Below are 19,636 nucleotides of genomic sequence, written 5' to 3' on the forward strand. Positions count from 1 at the left end.
CCCCCCCCCCCCCCCGCGCCCTTCATGGCCCTACTCGCCCTCATCTCCCCCAGCCCACGGTCCTGCTCCCCCCCGGCCCCTTCCCTCCGTCTCCCCCAGCCCCTTGCACTGCACCCCTTGTGCCCCCCAGCCCATGGCCCGCGGGTCCTCGGGAGCAGCCGTCTCCCCGCTCCGGGCTGCTTGCCCTTCCTCCACCCCTCGTGGCAGGCGTTTTCAGGGAGCGGGGGGTGTTTCGGCTTGGTCCCCATCGTTTCCTCTGTTGGGATTTGTGGGGTTTAGAAGTGGTTTTGCTACTCGTCCGCTGCTGCTGCTGTGCGGGAGAGCAGCGGGCTCCTTCGGACTGGGGTACGGTGGGGAGGATGATGCTCGTTTTTGCCTGCAGAAGGGTTCGGGAAAATGAAATTTTCTTCGATGCTCCCTGCAGTATGTGATGGAGACGATGTGGGTTGTGGTTTAGCGATGTGAAGTGGGTAAACAAGACGTGCAGCTGGGTTATGGAGCGGTATCGGTCTGTGCAGTAGTGTAAAAACAGGTCGGGAGGCAAGATGGAGATAACAGCCCTCTAAGCTTAGATTTATGTGTATCTATCCCCGCAGGAGCACTTCAGAGTCTTGAACTGCTTAGGATGCACAAAATAAGGAAAGAAATCATCAGCATAGGGAAGTCTGCAGATATTTTTTCTTAACTGTTGGTGGAGTTAAAAAGAGCAAACAGTATTGGCTTAGAATATGTTATTTTGTGGAGAAATTTATTACTTATTTTGCATGATAACTTGCTAAGCTTCACGTTGTGTGCTTTTCCAGCTGGAGTATCCTGTTGCTGTTTTGGAAGGGATTTAGGGTAGTAGAGTGTGATGTACAGCAGCTGAAATAGAGCTGCCTAAAACCATCTTGTGTTGGTGGCCTAGCTGGTCTTCAAATGATATGTAGTCAAAAAGTCCCGATGGAAAAACTGCTATTGAGATTGTTGCCTGAAAGATTTATTTGTGTGCCTCTTGAGCAGTGAAGCTTGAATAGACAGACAGCATAGATCATGGTTCTCGCTGTTAACATTTTGGGGTTAGTGTGGCGAGTCAGGGAGGCTGGCAGTGCCTGTCACTTATTACAGAGCAGTCCCTAACTAAGTATCTACATCTAACCAAGTGTGTGGTAGAGATTTGTGCATGTTCTCTGTTTTACTAGTCACTACTGAAATGATGGTGTGGGGCTGTCCCCTCCTGAGAGTCCTTAGCCTTTTCTTGCCCCTTCTGAGGAGTTAAAAATTTATTAATATATCTGGTGGGAAGACTACGGCACAAGCTTGGTACCTTTCTCCGTGCTGCTGGTGTTTGGATTTCTGCAGGATAGATGATGCCTTCAGCAGAACATTTTTTCAAGCGGTAATTAATACATGTTTACGTGGTATAAATATGCTTCTTGAATAAGATGCTTGGGCTATAGTGATGTGCCAAGCAAGTGGGAGGAGGATGTGAAGCACTGTATGTAGTTACCTCCTTAGCATGTGACTTGTGTTAGTCTTTTCCTGTATTAATGATTTCTGTTACCTAACTGTGGCTCAGCTCATTTGTCAATCACAAAGACTTGAAAACCAAAATAGCAGCCTAAAAATCATGTTTCAAGAGCTGAGAGGATGAGTAAAACCTTCACAGATAATTTGCTGTCTAACTTTTATTGGACATGAGAGCAGTAGCTCTGATTGACGGGAACAATTTATCTAGAAAAGGAGTGTATTTTATGTCTTCTGAGGGCTCTTCAACCAGCTCTTAAATATTTAAAAATTGAATAGTGAAAGAGCTAGAGGTAAAACAACTCCTCACTCCTTTAGATTACAACTCCACCAGGCTGTATTTTTGGTAAATCTCCTTTAGCTAACTCTTTCTCACTGATAGCAGCTTTTAAATCTGTGTGGTAATGCCATGTGTTGCATTTAGGAAAAACAGACATTTGGGTTGTGGCGGTTGCCTTCCAATTTTGCTGCAAATAGTTTAGTGTTGTACTGATACTCCCCATATTGCAAAACCTTTAAACCTCAGGTTTAAAGAATGTGAACCTTGAGGTTCACTGACAGGAATCGTGGTGTGGTTGGCGTGTGGCTGCTGTGAGAAGATGTGAAGTAACTTTCTGCTGAAGGAGTTCTTCCAGTGCAAGGAGAACTGTACCCCATAAAGAGAAGAGTATAGACTTGTTAGTTCAGGCTGCTTTAAACTGAAACTCCAACCAAGGTGTGCTCCTTGAACAGCTCGTTTAACACTCTCCTGCTCAAGAGAGGCTTGACAGCTCTGGAGAAGACCATGCTTGGAATCTTAAGCAATTTGGGACTTCCAGTGAAGTAGAGATGCTGTTACTGCTTCCCAGAATTTTCTTTTCTACATTGAGTGGCACTGTCTTTCCAGCACCCTCTTTCTTTTTGCATTTGGAGTTCTACTATAGGAATGTCTAGACACACTTGCTGGACCAAAGACTGTTGAAATAATCTGAAATGAAAACTCCCCTTTCAACAGCAGTTGTTTACATTCAAGTACAAGAGTTCTGTCTAATATGAAGAGAGCAACTGCTAAACTGGGTCCTAAATTCACTTGTCCATACTTCTTGCACAGAGATTTCTTGCCTTCTATTATTCTGAGTTACATGTGATACTGGATAAAACAGTTCTGGGTGATAGTACTTCATTCGTTTTTCCTAAGTGGATAAAGGTGCTAAAAAAGAAGTGGGCTGCTTCCAGGTTCTTGCCTGTCTCAGAGTTGCAAAGTCAGTAGTTTAAAAGCATACACTTGTGTTCTGTATCTTTTGTAGGAAATTCATGCTAAGTAGCCAATCAGTTTTAGATGCTGTTACTTGGACTGTTATATTAGCTTAATAACAGTGTAATTAATATTATTAGTCTATTACACAGACTTTACTGTAGTAAAATCTGCCTTCCCGTCTTCTGTAGTTCACAGCATCACTGCTCGATCAACATTAAACATTTCTTGTATCAGGTATGTTGTGTGCTTATAAGTGGGGAGAGGAAACTGTCAATTGTCTTCAGTGGTCTTTAAGTTGCAGCTGAAAATATCTTGAGGTTTCACGGTGTGATGATCTGCAAGGGTAGGTAATAGTTGAATGTGTCAGTTCCAGACTGAGACTAGCACTATATGGTTATAAACTTGAGCATGATGGAAAAACCAAGGAAAGATGGTGAAAAACTTAATTTTTAATCCTTGATGGAAAGACTTTAAAACACTTTGGCCAAGATGGTGTAGACATTATTAGTAGTCTGTAAAAAAACTCACTAATATACTTAGTACTAACCTGCTGATGCAGCAGGTGTTGAGCATCTGAACTATTTTTTGTTTATTCATTTAAGGGGAAATTGTTGCTTTAATTGGTAAGAATGCCATACCAGACATTACGTAGTTATGAATTGCTGTGTTCCAGAGCACTTTGTCATTTTTTTCTAGTTTCCCTGTTAAAAATAAATTTTAAAAAGGCATGTTGTAGATGCTAGTTTGAATTCTGAAATTATGATGATTAAGTGATTATCAATAAATAATCTAAGTCTTAGGGAAAATATGAGATTGTATATTTGGAAATAACTTGCTCAGAGTGGTGCAAAGATGCACTGGGAAGTGTGTGGGTGGGAGAAAATGGGAGAAGGTACAAACCTTGCTTTATTTTTTTTCTTCTGGTCACTTTTGAAAGTACTGTTTCCTGTGAATAAAGTAATTGAGGGTGGAGCTAGAACTCTTGAAGTACCTGTGCCCTAGCTCTCCAACTTTGCAACCCCTTGAATGCTGGTATTGAGTATCTGGAGAACAATGTTACAGTAGTTTTTCTCACTTCTGCAGTTGAGGCAGCAATGCTATCTTAACGCTTCTGTTGCTACTGAAGTCTGAAACAAATTACTTGAAAAATGCATGTGCTGCAAAAGTATTGTTTTCTCTAGGGAAATACAAGACTACAGCTGTTCAAGGCCATCTTAGACAGGGCTTGGAGCAACCTGGTCTAGTGGAAGTTGTCCCTGCCTCTGGCAGGGGCTGGAATGGGGTGGGCTTTAAGGTCCCTTCTGACCCAGACCATTCTGGGATTCTCTGACTTTGGGTACTTGTCATGTTATTTCAATATATCAAAAGAATGATGGCATAGTTCAGATATTTAGGCATCACTGACCAAAAGTGAAACCTTCCCCAGGGATCACATGAGACAGTTGCATCTTGAAACCATGATAGCAATTGGTCTCTTGAAGCTTTTGTTATGGTTATGCCTGTTGCAACTGTGGCTCAAACTATGTAAGTTGACATGATCAAACTGATTCTCCAAACAGCCATCTTGTTTCAGATTTCTGGGTGAGCACAATAGAGCATGGGAATGTGCTATTTTTGTTGGTTTGCTGTGGGATTAAATTGGGGTGATTCAGGCGTAGGGAATCTGAGCACATACCTGGTGAGTAAGTGTATCCAGGTAAGCTCTGAGCTTGCAGATACACAGTAAGCGTTGGCTTGGGTGAGGATCGTTTCCTGTAGCAGGCAGGGCAACGTGTTTGGGACACGTCTCTTAAAGCCCTTTTCTGCTGATTGTGCACATGCAACTTTGTGCCCTGAGCTGTTAACCTGGCTCAAAGGTAACATTCAGAGGGTGCTTTGCACTGAGGGTGCTGAGGCCCTGGCACAGGGTGCCCAGAGCAGCTGGCGCTGCCCCTGGATCCCTGGCAGTGTCCCAGGCCAGGTTGGACATTGGGGCTTGGAGCAGCCTGGGACAGTGGGAGGTGTCCCTGCCCATGGCAGAAGGTGGGACTAGATGAGCTTTAAGGTCCCTTCCAACCCAAATCATTCTGTGATCCAGGCTTGCTGTTTGTAGACCTCCAACGTGAACAGATTGGTGAAATGCAGTGCATGTTCTGCTGTTTGTGTGGCTCATGTGCAAATGGAAACATATTTCTTTTTAATGTGGAAGATGGCAGACTCCAGTATATGGGTAAACAGGAAGATTCAAATGCTTGATATTAACTGTGTTTGCACGGTAAACTGAAAACTAGGTTTGTAAGTTGTGCCTGAAGTTCCTGGAATGTCTTATTCTGGCTTTAAATTATATGCTTCATTGCTGTTCTCTGCAAAAGCTGCGTGATTAAGTATCAGAGGCTTTTGAGCAAGCGCAGAAGAGTTACAGATCAAGAGGAAAGCCTTAAACCATTGACTTGTGAGGATAACTTCTTTGCCCGGGGCACAAAAGGAGACCTGCTGTGGATCAGCTGATGTTGATGGAACAAATGTGTTGTGAGGCTTTAGGGTTTTCAGGGAGTGTGCCGGCCTTCCCCTACCGTTTGCTTTGGGGGATTAGTTGAAAGCAGCAGGCAATAATGCTGATACAAGAGTTCATGCTGCTGTGTATACATACCACTGTTTTTATTTCTATTTAAATTGGCAAATGAGTCTTACTCCCTAAGAGGGGGCAGTGCCACAGATAGGACATTGGATTTGCTTTTGCTCAGCTCAGGCACTTGGGAAAAGGAAACACTTTGGAAGCTGGGTTGTTGTGTTTGCTTTTTGCATTGTACTGAGCAGTAACAAAATGGCAATTGTGGTTTCCGAAAGGTGACATCAGTGCTCAAGCTAAGTGTCTTCACAAGATTTATTTTCCCACTAGGAGAAGTGCTTATTTTCCAGCACTTGAAGTAGCTGTGGTCTTAGTCTTAACTTTGCCACTTGAAGGAATAGGTTTGTATCTTTGATCACGCTGTGAAAACTGAGGTGGAAATATGAGGTATGTCATTAATTGCTGATATTTAAGGAATAGGCTTATAACTGTCAGGCTACGGTATGTTTGTAAGTGAAATTAAAAAATCCAGCACTGTTTTTGGCTAATGAAGGAGGCTTGGAGTAATGCCAGGCATTTGAACAGCTTCTCCCCAGACTTCAGGAATACTCTGTTCTCTACTGCGTCACCACTGGGATTGGTTTTGTCCTTACCAATAAGCAAGGTGAATGGTAGTGTTGGTATATTTGGCAAATCTTTGAAGAAAAGGTAATGGAAGCTCCAAAAAAAAATCTCAGAACTCAGTTGTATCTCAGCTGTGTGACCTTTTGCTGACAGTGCATTTCAAACATCCCTTTCTGCAATTGTTAGTTTTTATGTGAAGGGTTTTCTGTGTGACCTTCATACAGCAGTTGTGGAACAAATCCAAAATGATTGCTTAGTAATGTACAGTGGATAAAGTTTTCTGTTCTGAGAAAGCAAGTAGTGTATTCAATAGTTTTGATAATCCTAATGTCTGTGGGAGAAAGGGATTTGTCTTCTGTTTTATTAGTTTTTGTCCTTGACTGCCTTCAAGCAGTTTGTACTTTGTGTCACCTGTACTGAGGGAGAGCTGTGGCTCAGCTTCTCTTTTGCGTTCTTACCTGTCCTCACACCATGAAATAGAGCAAGGACAGTGCCAGATGTGGACAAGTTGAGATGCTGCTGATTTTTGAGGTAAAGACTTTTTTGATTTTTGTACCAATGGAGACTGAAAAGGAGGGTGATTTTAACATAGGATTTCCCTGTAAGGAAAGACTTTTCAACTACTTAGCAGTTTTTGATCTGAAGTTGCTTGCAGTTAATTTGTTCTTCTGTTGTAATTGTGCTAAGGTTTATAAATGCAGCATAAATCTTGTGACCCGTGTTAGAAATAAGGTAACATCTCAGATGTGTTTTGGCTACCAGGAATCTACGATTTCTTAGAAAGTTTGTTTTAAATTTTGATTCCAAGGTGGAAACAGAGGGGTTGTCAGGTTTCCTTGGTGGTGGTGAGTCCATTGTGGGCAGCTGGCAATTCCAAAGCCCTCTGGAAGTCTTTAATATATTTTTTTTAAGTGGATGGAAGCAGATGTGTTACTGATTAGTATGTGCACATTCAGCCTCATTAATGCAATTTCAGGATTCTGACTAATGTATTTGGAGCCTGCATAGTGGTACAGATGAAAGGGTGTTAAGATAGCGGTACATTTCTAACCCAGAGAATGACTTGTTCTTTCACTTTTCTTTCTTACTGCTTAAATAAGCTTCAGTTAACCACTTCAGGAAGCCAGTACTAAAACCACAGGGTTGATCTGTGTGAAAGATGTAATTTCAGCGTCTCCTTTGTAGCTTTACTAGTTTACATAGCTGGGTAATGAATGTAAACCTAATGATGAGACAGTTACTTTGTTTGGTAATTTTCCCTTTTATAGTGAAGAAAGATACAGGCAAGCAAAGGCACTCTGAGGAACACTGGAATTGAATCTATAGCTTTAGCTTTACTGCTTTGTATTTGTGTTTGTCTGTGAGAAGCTTAAATTTTTCAATTTTTTTTCATTATTTTTAAAGGGATTGAGGAACTGTTTATAGCCTAGACCAAATCAGTGCTCAACGCGACTTCACTCAAAACCTTGACTTGAACTTGGTAGTGCTTACATTTTCTTGTAAACTAAAACTGCCGTTGTTGTTCCTTTTAACTAAATTTTCTATTAATTCTACCACTGTCTCTATAATTTGCAACTGCCTTTTTCAATACCGTAACCAGAAGGAGGACTGACACAGCAAGTCAGTCGCTGTTGCAGGATTTTGTCGCATCAGTACTCGGTTATACAGGTACAGTAGGTTTGAATGTAAGAGATCCATTATCTTTGTTTGAGCTTCTCATGCTCAGGAGAGCAGCCAGGAAGCCTGTCTTTTAGGTATCACAGCAACTGTGCTCTCCAGAGGAAATATGCTAAAAGCATGGCACTGGGATGCCCAGACAGCAATCAGTTAAATGGATCCCATTTAACCTGGCAAACGCTGGTGTGTCTGAGTTAACGCCTTGTGTGCCAGGAGCTTTTTGCATCACTTGGGCATCACAACTCAGATGCCTGGCATGTGAATTTGGAGAAGGCCAGTGTGTGCACAAATGAGGAATTTTGTGCCTGGTTAGAATAATCTTGGACTTGAAAGTTTTAGTGCACATGTTAAAGACATGTTACTTCTCCTAGTTTTGTATTTTTTTTCTCTAAATTTCCCCCCAGTATCTGTGGGACCCTTTGTTATAGCATCTCTAACAGCACGAAGCTGTGTCGGGGATGTTTAGGTTGGATATTAGGAAAAGGTTCTTCCCCCAGAGGGTGCTGGGGCACTGCCCAGGCTCCCCAGGGAATGGGCACAGTCCCAAGGGTGCCACAGCCCAAGAAGAGTTTGGACAACACTCTCAGGGATGCACAGGGTGGTGGGACTGGGGGGGTGTCTGTGCAGGGCCAGGGGTTGGACTTGATGATCCTTGTGGACCAGGATCCTTCCAGCTCAGGAGATTTAGTGGTTCAGGAGGGTGACCTTGCTGTGCAAGATCAGACAGTGTTTTGATAGCTGCTGTTTTTTTGTCCAGCAGTAAATTTCCTCAAAGATATACCAGCCAAACTCAGGAAAACCCTCTGTAACTAGGGAAGCGGGGAAGGAGATTGAAATGTCCAAGCCTGTGAATGGATTGTTAAACATGAAGTTGAAATACATGTCCAGGTCTAGGAAACAATCTTAAGTAGGCTTGCCCAGAAACGTAGGGAGGGTAGTTTTAGAGCTATGTAAATGCATTATAGAAAGGATCTAGGAGTGTTCTCAAAGCATAAAAACGATTGTGGCTTTGCAGTTTAAATCTGCTGCTTTGAGCTAGGTTAGCAGGTGCAAATTGATGGAATGGTCCTTTTTCCACCTGCTTTTTACACTGCTACAGCCAGAATTACTCATTCAGTGAAATTCCTTGAGGTGGCTTGGAGCTTGCTAGTAATTTTCATGTCTCAAAGGCAAGAATCAGGTCATGCTTCAGCCTTCCTGTGGCAGCTATAGCACACTAACGCAGCCAAGAAAACCATAAAGCCAACTTACAGCAGCAGGAACTGAAGGCACTTCTTGTCGTAGACTTGGCCTAGCAAATTAGCTGTGCTGCTTTCAAAAAGTTGAGCTGACTGCAGAATGCAAAGGATCTCTTGGAAACTTATTTCATTCATTTAGTAATGCTGGAATAGTAAGAAGGAGTAATTGAGCTGCCGTCGGATTCTTAGGTTTGAATACTGATGTCTTTTCTTTTGTAAACTTTGTCATGGTAGGAGTTAGACTTCAGTGACTGAGTTCTTCCTGATGTAGAAAGATATTAACTAATATTAGGTCATAGTAAACTGTTACAGCCATTGTACAGCTCATGGATAGCCGTGGTAGGTGTTTATATTTAGGTAAGGTGGCATGACATGACAAATTTGGCCTGATAAGAAATAAAAAAAAGTCAGAGATAGGAGCTGACTATCACTGAAGTGACATACAGCTTAATATCTGCTGCTGTAGCTGCTGTGGGAGGCAGGTTGTGAAGCAGGTATGGAGAGAGAGAAAGATGGCCTGTATATCTCTGATATACACTTTTTAACTTTTTAACACTAAAACTAGAATGATAGCTTGGAAAGTCTTAACGGACGTGGGTATTTGATTGTGAGGATTCTGATAATAAAAATCACTTTGTTATGAATTGCACCATCTCTGTTTCTGGCCAGAAGGTGTTATTGGTTATACTGCCAAGGGTACAATTGTCAACTATCAAAGCTAATAAATAATGACAATGAAGGAAAATAATGTTCCATTGCTGTCATGAACATAAAATCAATGATGTAGCAGAGATTAAGAGTGCTTTTGTAGTAAAGCTTTGTTTGTATTTTCAATACATGCTAAAGAATTAATAGGATTATTTTCTTTCTACTGTGAATAAAGCCGAATAATAGTTTTCCTTCATAAAATTAGTTTTGGATTACTGTTGAGGCTTGGGGTTGAAAGATCTCTGTGGGTCCCTGGGCCAGCTTCTGAGCCCCTGCACAGGGTGGTGACATAAGTGATGGATGATGAAACTGTAAGAATTGACAATTCTACTGGTATGTTCTGAATACAACAGAAATCTATAGCTGCAGCCTGAGTGCAGGTGGGACCTTGCTGTAGTGGTTTATCACTTTTCTATGGCAATTCTGCTACTTGAATGGCAATCTGTAGTTCCACCCTTGGAGACGTGTAAATGAAAGCAGGGAGGAGTAGAAACAAGCTGGGGAAAACTATTCCTATACCCTGAGGCAACTCATCCATTTAGTCCCATTTCATTATTTTTCTCATGCAAAATAAGAGTCTAATTTTAGCCTGCATTAATTAAGCTTCAAAAATGCCTCGCCGCTACGAGGTTGTGGCATTTAATAGCGTTTGGATGTACAACAATGCATGAGTTTATGGATGGATCTGGCTATTGATTTATCTTGAAAAAGAAATTGAAGTAGGGTGGGGCACAACTTGCTGGAGGCGAAAGCTGGGCTGAATACCCAGCTGTGTGACCTGTGAGCCGAAGGGAGGGATGTGTGTTGGTATCTGGGTGCCAGGTGATCAATATTTACAGCAGATACCCGCCTTGAGAGCTGCTTAGTACCTGTTAAAAGTAGTATTCTGGCTGAGGTCAGGAGCCCTCCGTGACTTCCAGATAGACATTACTTTTCCGGGAATATTTTCCTTACTGGAACATCTTGGTTCCCGCATAATGGGATTCAGTCAGAGGGTTGCTGGTTTGATTTATGATGCTAATTGGTGTGATAGTTGATGTGAACTGCATGTACTAATCGCTCATTTGCTAATCCTCTCCAAATTATCTGACAAAAGGTTTTAAGATGGAGCATTACATGTGTTTTAAAATTGGTCTGCAGGCAAACAAACAATTGGGGGCCCCTGTTTTGCTCTAAATGCTGAATTCAAGTGCTGGTCCATTTTAGTCACTGTAATGTTAAAGGGGAAATTCAGTGGCTTTCATTGTTGTTCTTTGTGGGATTTAAACAACAGCTGAAAAAATATTCCAGAGCATGCTTCCACCCCCCATCCCCCGTTAAGGTGGAAAATTACCATCCTCTATACGGTAATAATTTTTTTACGTTTTTATCTATGTGATGAAGGTAGAATATGTATGATAGTTGTCTGTGCAGTTTTAGGTAATGAAAAACACGCTGTGCCGTTTGAATTGGTGGTGATGTCAGTGCAGCAGAAACTGCAGTGGGAAAACAAGGAAAATAAAATGGGGATATTCATGCGGTGGTGGGATAATGAAGGTATTTTGGCTGTGATTCTGGTAGGGGATATGTGTTTTGAGTATTTTACTGTGCAAACCAATGAACTTTAATGTCAGCCAGAGCGCTTTTGTATTTCTAGGCTGATAGGGAAAATCCTAATGTTAGATTATGGAATGCAGTAGTCTAAAGAGGTGACTTGTACCTTTCCTTAAATAAGGCAAGAGCTGTTTTGGGAGGGACCTGATTCTTCAGTATTAAAAGTGTTGTACAGACTGCTCTCTGTGTTAATGGGGAGGATTGCTTTGCTTCTGTAACATATTGGATTAAAGTGGGTGTTTGACAAAATGAATATTAATCTATCTCAAACTTAATATTTCAAGGTGATTTAGACACTTTAATCATATCAGGTTTTCTAATTTGAGTCTGACTGGCTTGCTCTCACAGCAAGCACTGAAATGAGATTATAGACAGCTGAAAGAAATTAGTCAATTTGGAAGCAAAAAGCATTTAAATACAGGTGTTTGGCTGTGATTTGAATACAGCCTGTCAACAGCAAGAGGCAAAATACCTCAGTGACCTAAAAAGTGCAAATATGTCCCTTTAGGGATTACTTGTTGTTAGGTAATGACATGTTATTAAAATGAAAGCTCACATTTATATCCCTTGATTTGCTAAGTAGGCCAATAGCTTTTTATAAACTTGGTTGATAAATGGGGAAAATTAATTTTGTCAGAATTTGTAGGGACCCAGGTAGTTACTGGTGGTGTTTCAGATGATTATTTTTTTCAATTAGTATGTAAATAAGGTGGTGTACTCAGGCTGAACCAGCTACCTGCTAGAAGCTTGAATACAAATACCATCATCTTGGAAGAAAGCAACACTGGAGTGTTTTAGAAGTTGTCTGGTATTCCTGAATTCCAGTGAAAGGTGCTGTCAGAGGAACCTGTGTTACCATGCACAAGGAGACACTTCTCCTTGTCTGACATTCTGCAGCTGGTTTTCTATAGTTCTCATACTGTTTCTCTACTCAGCAGATGGAAATATTGCCTACTGGGTAAGTGGTGATGTTTGATAAAAGCTGGTGAGTGATGCCACATTAGGGAAATGAAATATGGATAAATACATCTAATTACAAATGGGATTAGATCTTTTTCAAACAAGATCACTGAGGCTGTAATTAAAAAAAACAATCCAGAACAACAGCCTGCTATGAACAGGGATGAACACAGTTGTATAAATCTATGTTCTTCCTGAATATGAACTGTGTCTGTTGTCTCAGCATCTGTCTCATTTACCTCTGTGAACTTGATGACATCAATAAAAAGGCTGTTCCTAGCGAGGTATGTCAGCAGGGACAGGAGATTTATTGTCCTCAGGGTAATATATTCCCCGGATAGTGATTAAGATACAGGTTTCACTGGGAATAGTGTGTGGAGAACACTACAGGGTGCTGGAAAAACCCTCTGCTGCCCTGTGACTCTGTCTGTTTGGGTTGGCTTCTGCTAATCACCCTCGGGTCCTTGGGCTGTGTGATGGGTCTGCTGTGAGGATCACATCTGGAGAGAGGAAAACTGTGTTCTGTGGGCATAAACAGGCACTTCTTACATGTTAAAGTGTTAAAAACTGAAATCAAGTATGAGTGCAGTGGGCTTGAACTTGAAGACACCTGGTTGAAATTTTCATAAAGCTCTAGAAAAGCAGCGGTGATGGCAACAGGATAATACTGACTATGAACTGTCTTCCAGATTTTGTATTCCCAAATTATTGTTGTATTACCATCCCACAGAGACTCAAATAAAAAAGCAAAAAATTAGGCAAGTCTAATTTTAGTCCAGTTTTTAAAGCAGAACATAAAACCCGAGTCTTAGGAGATGGTACAGTAAGCATCTTGAAAATGTTGCCTCTGTAATAGTGACAGTAGCTCATCTGTTGGCATCCTTAGTGTGCGTTGTGTTTTGGATGCTATGGCCAAACTCTACTGCAGGAGCAATTCCACATCCACCAGAGGGAACTGAAAGCCCCTGTGGTTGCTTCTGGTCCTGCAGCTTGAATCTGTTGCTAAAAATTTCCGTCCAGATGTGTCTGTCTGCAACCCAAAAAACCTGAGTGAAAACAACTGGACTTTGAAAACCCGGGAGCTGTGTATGAGAGAAGAATATTAGGTTTGATCTCCTTGGCAGTGTGGACAAGTAGAAGCTTTGATGCTGATGAGGGATGTGACATGGAAAATCACCACTTGGGGAGACAGCATGGGTTTTGTTTTCTAGCCATAATAGCTTGTAAGTAATTCCTATGGAGCTGTAAAAATGGATTTTAATGGTCAAGATAGCTATATACACTTGAGGTATGGGATAATGAGTGGTTTCCTTACTTGCAAGAAGCATTTTTTGATTGGTGTTTGCCTCCAAGCAGGACAAACAGGCCATTGAAACATAGGTGACGGCTGGAATGCGGCAGCTTTGGTGTACATTGCTTTTACTCTCCCAAACTTCTTGAGTGGTTGCAGGCTGTTGGCTTTTGGAAATAAAAAGAAGCCAAATACTTGTAATACTCAAGGACAAGCAGCTGTTCTGGGAGGCTTTGAGATAGGAACTAAAATGACATAATTTGAGAGAATTTTGAAGGCTTCTAGATTATGACTTTCATCTGCTTGGATGTTGTGAAGGGATTTGCTGGATCTGCTTCTGGTCTCTGTGGTTGCCAACTTGCAGAGTAATTTCTGTATTTAGACATTTATATGTGCTATGTAATAATAAGCAGCTGATGTAAAAGCAAATTTTTTTAACTGCTTGGCACTTGTTTAATTTGCATCTTCCATCCCCTTGTCAGGAAATGTATGAATTTGCAGTTAACTTTTACCTGTTTAAAATAAACCTCATGTATTAATTCCCTGAAAAGAACAGTAAATTGAGGTACTTGTATTTATGTTGCATTCATGTGAGAGGTGACAAGGGAGTACTCATAAGAAGGAATAGATAAAGGCCCCTGCTATTGACAAATTGTGATATAAGGTGGAAATAACTGAGATTGAAAATCAAATCTGTTTTCTGTAACACGGTGTTTTTCATCCGGGGCTGACTTGCATAAAAGACAACAAACTACTTTAGCTTCTGCTCTTTGTTTACTCTTGAGGAGGTGGAAGCTTCATGTTGAGAAAAGGACACAGGATTTATTGCCTTCTCGTAACATGTGGCTGATTGCTAATCTTATGGAAATGATGTATTGAGCAGATGAGACCTGATTAATAATAAATAAAGATGCTGAGAGTGATTTGGGGGGAAAAAATTAAGCTTTTATTTTAGTTATTTTTAAACCCCCACAGAGTAAAGCCTCTTTAAGCTTGTCAGGTAAGCAAAGTCTGTAACCTGAGGATTATATTACTCTGCTCCTTTGTGCCTCAGAATTACTACAGCCTCCATTCAACTTGAATGCAAAATGAGGTGATGTGCTGCTTGATTCCCAGGTTGGATTTAGCCGAAAATAATACTAGAAACGTGAAAGACTTGTGGTAAAGTTGAGCAGCAGAATATAAACTTGCTAAGAACAGATGTAGATCTTCACGGTCTTCTGAGAGCTTAGTTTAAGAGTGGGTGAGCCTGTGATATTTAATTTGCTGTTGCAAAGCTGATAGGTGTTGGAGGGCTCTTGGCTCTGTTGAGTGAATTGCTGTCTTACACCTAAACTTCCTCAAGGAACAGGAGCAGGGTAGGATGCTGCACAGAACTCTTGCTGCTGAACGGCTCAGTAGGCTGTAAAATAACTTCCAGCCCCTAACAAACTTGGACCTGTTTCTCTGGGACAACAGGTCCTTCCAACCCAAACCATATTAAGGAAAGGAAATCTAGTCTTCCTTCTAACTTTTGATTGACCTTGACTATCCAGAGTTGTTCTCTTTTGGAGGATGGTCAGGTTGTCTCTTAGAGACTTGTGAGTGAAAGAGACAGTTTGTTACAATCTCGACACCCACTGTAGGGGAGAACAAAGGATTTCTGTAGCTTGGAAAATCTGCACTGTGTCCTAGGCTTAAGCGAAATCAGCAGCATGTTCCTGAAGTCAAGTTGTTGTCTTATGCTAATGCTGCTCGGTGTTGGCTACTTTGTATGGTATAATCTAAGTAATTTTGTAATTAAGGGGTGACTGTGGTAATCCTTTAATGTTGAGATAATTGCAGCACTCGAAGCAACTGTTGGCCAAAACACACGATTAAGATTTGCATTGGGCAACCTGCATTTCGTGGAAAATGATTATTTATCCCCAAGCTCATGAGTGCTTGAGTCCCAAGTACATTTGACTGGGTCTCCTTCACTCAATCCCTCTTCCCCTGTCTGTCTGCACTACAAAACCAGAGGGCTCTGCAGCTGATCCCTTCTGTCAGTGAGTCTGGAAAACCAGTGTGCTGTAGAGATGAGAATTCTGCCAACCTAAACTTTCCATGGAAACATTTATCAGGAAATTTCATTGAATGAAACAATAAGCTAACAGGCCAGCATAGATCAGCCTTCTCATGTTGTCTTAATACTTCCTTTTCCCTAGCTAACCTGATACTGAGGTGTTTGAGTAGTCTGATAAGGGCTGACTGCAGATACAGCCCAGTTAGAGCAGTAACCCTGCTCAAAATATACATCTTCAGCTTTTCAGAAATGTGATCTTATATTTCAGTGAAAAACACAGGGTTTATGTTTTCAGGTTTTTAGTACAAGTTAAATTTGCATCACAAGCTGCAAAGCTTTGGTGAAAGATTCTCAGCATTGCTGAACAATCACCCATGCAATTTTCGTCTTTTATTTTTAAGATGTGATACCAGCTGTTAGGAACTTGAAGCATTAAGTGCTTGTGAGCAAAATACACAGTTCACAGGATTTCAGGATAAATCAATGACTTTTCTTTGCTATTGTACTTGCAGTAAAACTAGGAGTGCTGGAAGCTTCATTTACCGTATTTTCTAAATATTCAGGGTTCATATCATATGTTGAGAATTTTTTTTTAGTTGTAGAAGTGCTCAGTGGAGATAAATGATGTAACAAATACTGGGCTGCATTTCTGTGAAGTTTCTTTCTATCTGCTTGTTCTGGCTGTAGCCTTCCTAAAACCTGTGGTTCTCATGTCGATGCTCTCAAATTCTAAAAATCTAAATTTGCAGAAAAATGTTGCAATAATGGAAGAGTTGCAAATTTTGGACAGTGTTGCCAAATCTGAGGCAATCTGATCTCTAAGGTGATACTGTTGAATATTTGGAGTATGCAAACTGGAGGAAGTTTTCTCTTACAAAATTTGTGTCCTTTGGGGAGTGAGAGACATCTGAGACAAATCTGTTGATGTAATGTTATTGAATATATCCAGATAGCTATTAATTAAGCTGTATAATTTTTTTTAAGAAGACCACTCTGGTTTAAAAACAGATTTCAAGTTGTTCATTCAGGTTTTTTTACCTTATACTGGTATTTTTTGCCTGGAGATGGAAAAATTTCTTGGAGGTGTGAGTAAAACACCACATCTGCTGCTTTGACAGTGTCAGGGAGATCTCACTGAAGGAGTAACTTTGTCAGTCAGTGTGAATCTACTGATGAGCGTTTGTTAGACACCAGTATCACTCCTCAGCAGTTCAGTAAAAACTGCTCATCCCTATTAAATTCAAGCACCTTCCAGATAACTTGGATCTTAGTTTCTAGGTGAGGTTTAATGAAAACACATTCTGACTTACTGCTAGGAGCGTTGGCCTTTTTAAAATGCATGCTGCTAGCAACTTCTGCTAATTTTAGATGGTGTGTTCTTGAAATGCCAGTAGTAGCTACATACTTAATAAAACTCAAAGGGGCTTTTCACCCCCTGGAAGATAAAAAAACCATGCTGGTATGCAGAAGTTTTGTGTTGAATTCCATCATGGTTGAGGCTCAGGAGTTCTCGACTGGCTTGCCCTCAGGTTTCTGTTCAGTTTCAAGTAATTGCCCAGGCTGTGCAAACTTCAAGCAGTGTAGCTATGTCTGAATGTGTATGAAATGCAAGTCCTAATCCTGTGGGACAAGGGTCAGCATGTTGGAAGTGACCTCTGTGTTGGCATCCAGATGAAAATGTAGTGGGAATTAATCTAACAAGTGCATATGTCCTGGAAGCTGAACCATTTCACTGAAAGCTTATTTCAGTTTGCAATAATTCACTGTTTGCCTAAAAGAATTAGGGCTTGCATTTGTCATGAACCAGAGTGAAGAATTACATAGCCAGTTGCTACTGGTTTATGTCTGAAAATAATTTTGAATAATTTGTGTTTGGGTTCTGGCACTGTTAGTGTGAAACCTGGCTGAAATAACCATTGCCTGTGTTACTGCAGTTGCAGAACTTCACAGCTTTGTGGGGGGTGCATTTACAAACACCTGGTGATAATCCTTCCTTGTCCTAGACTGAGAGGAATAAAAGCCTCAGAAATGACGTCCTTTTCCTAATGGCAGGAGCTGACGTGGCAATGTTTCTCCTGGTTTAAATGTGATCTGGGTGAGGAGAGGGCTGGGTGCTGCTCCTCAGAGCCAGGGCTGCAGCTGGGACCAGGGCCTTTGATAACATCAATTATTTGTTGTATAATTGAAGGTAACTTTTCCCTCAAGTTACCTAGAAGCACTCACTGTTCAGAACTGGTTTTTATTCCTCTCTGTCTAGGATTATCACCAGGTGTTTGTAAATAGACAGACAGTGTGTATTGAATGCTTAAATCTGATCAAGTGCTTGATCCTGTAATCGCTTGCAGTGATTATCGTTACAAAAAAAAAAAAAATCTGCAAAATACTATTTTATTTCCTAGAAATACATAGCAAGCAAGGCTGATGCTTATTTGTCAACAGGAAGTGTTTTCTGGTGGAAATATTTCATTTGGCACTGGAAGTGTGGCTCGGTTTGGTTTGTGTGAGCTTAGCCAGATGGACAGGGCAGAGCACTGAACAGTAAGAGTTGTTTATTTTCTGGCTGAGCCGTGACACTGCAGAAGTCCCCAGTCTTTGTCATTTCAGGCCATAACCGAGTTGGACACCTTCAGTTTGCTCAGAAAGGAGAGCTGTGGTCTGTGTGCTGATCAAGGGCAGCAATCGATTTTCCTTGGCTGCTGGCTGCTACTCAGAGCTAATTTTTATTTCCCCAGGTTTTGTGGATCTGCAAAATTCCTACACTCTTGAGTCATGTCTCAGATCGATTGTGACTGAGGCATTTGGAGAAGGTTTTAAGCAAAACAGTGGTACTTTTTAGGACTTGGTCAGATGCTTACTTGGCTGTAACTGTTGCAAGATGATAACTGCAATAATAAATATTGCAAAGAAATTGGATCTTACTGCGTTCTCTGAGCAGTTATGAGAAGGACTTAATTAGATTTCTGGGAAAGAGATGAAGATCAGTCTATTGTGGCCGAACTGGGAGAAAAGCATTTCGACTTTGGCCTAGTAACTGTGCAGTGAAAAGAATTTATATTGACTTTGAGCAACTGAAGTGAAATACAGAAATTCACAATACCAGGAGAGTCCCGTACTACTGTAACTAACTGGGACTTGGCTGGGTTTATTTGTTTGGTTGTTTTTTTTCAGAAATGACAGAATCAGGCTAATAATTATTAAACCTTTGCCTGGGAGCAGTGACAATTGCTATGGGAGGATCTCAGATGCTTCTTTTTAAACAGTGGTAAATGCAATATAAGAAGCAAGCCAAGGGGCTGACACTCAACTCTGAATTAGTTCTTTCAGCTTATGCTTATAATTGAAGAAAGAGTACACCAGCATGTTAAAAGGTCATTTTAACATTAAAAAGTAAGAATTTGATTTCTTTGCTTGCTTTAAGACTGAGCTGTAAGAACTTTTTACCATTTGCTTTGTTGCAAATACTAAGTTGTTGATGTTGAAGACAGTTGCGTGAAAAATAACTTTGCTTGTTGGTTTACAGTTCAGCTGTGCTTGATTTTTGATCTGAAATTCAGGCAGCGGCTGAGATGAAAACATTTGAAGGGACCCCGGCTTGCTGCCCTTGTGATAGAGCAGGGAGAATCCCAGGCAGGAAAGGAAAGAGAGTGTAAGTGTTAAATAACTGAGTGCCAGTGCCTTAATGATGACCCTCTTCTTCTTGGAAGAACCTTCTAATGAGTATCCCTGTGAGATGCCTCCTTTGCACTAAAGCCCGTGATGGAGGTGGGCTGTGGTTCTCCACAAGATCTTGAGGAGGTTTCAGGCTTTTATGAGTGTTTATTTGTGTGGAAGGGCAGATGATAAGCAGAGAACTGAAAGGGAGGTGGGCAGCTGTCCAAGCTAATAAACACACTCAGAAAAGTAATTAGGGTTTGTATGGAAGGGGAAAAGTGAGGTGCATCTGCAGCCACTGGCTCAGGAGTTTATTAGTGTGAGAGATGAATTATTGAAGGCAGATGTTCTCAGAGCATTCTCTAGCTCTATGCTAATGGAAAAGGTGATGATTGGCATGAGTTGGTGGATGGCTGAGGAGAAAATGCAAAAACCATCTTCAACTAACAGGAATTGCTGCTCTTTAGAGTAGATTCCAGTGAGGGGTGACTTCAGTTCAACCTCAGCTTAGCTTAAACTGAACAACCTGGTTGAATTCAGGCTTTGCTTGAATTCTTGT

At 41.1% G+C, this 19,636-nt stretch overlaps 1 protein-coding gene across 6 annotated transcripts in view; it reads left to right on the forward strand.

The window, feature by feature from the left end:
• The window catches only part of AGAP1 (ArfGAP with GTPase domain, ankyrin repeat and PH domain 1), a 313,696-nt gene that overhangs the window by 1,223 nt on the left and 292,837 nt on the right, over window positions 1-19,636 (forward strand). The gene's annotated exons all lie outside the window — the stretch shown is intronic.

Source organism: Corvus kubaryi, unplaced genomic scaffold (genome assembly GCF_017639235.1).
Source record: "Corvus kubaryi isolate FWS band 111438036 unplaced genomic scaffold, C.kubaryi_AGA036_p1.0 37383, whole genome shotgun sequence".
Lineage (NCBI taxonomy): Eukaryota > Metazoa > Chordata > Aves > Passeriformes > Corvidae > Corvus > Corvus kubaryi.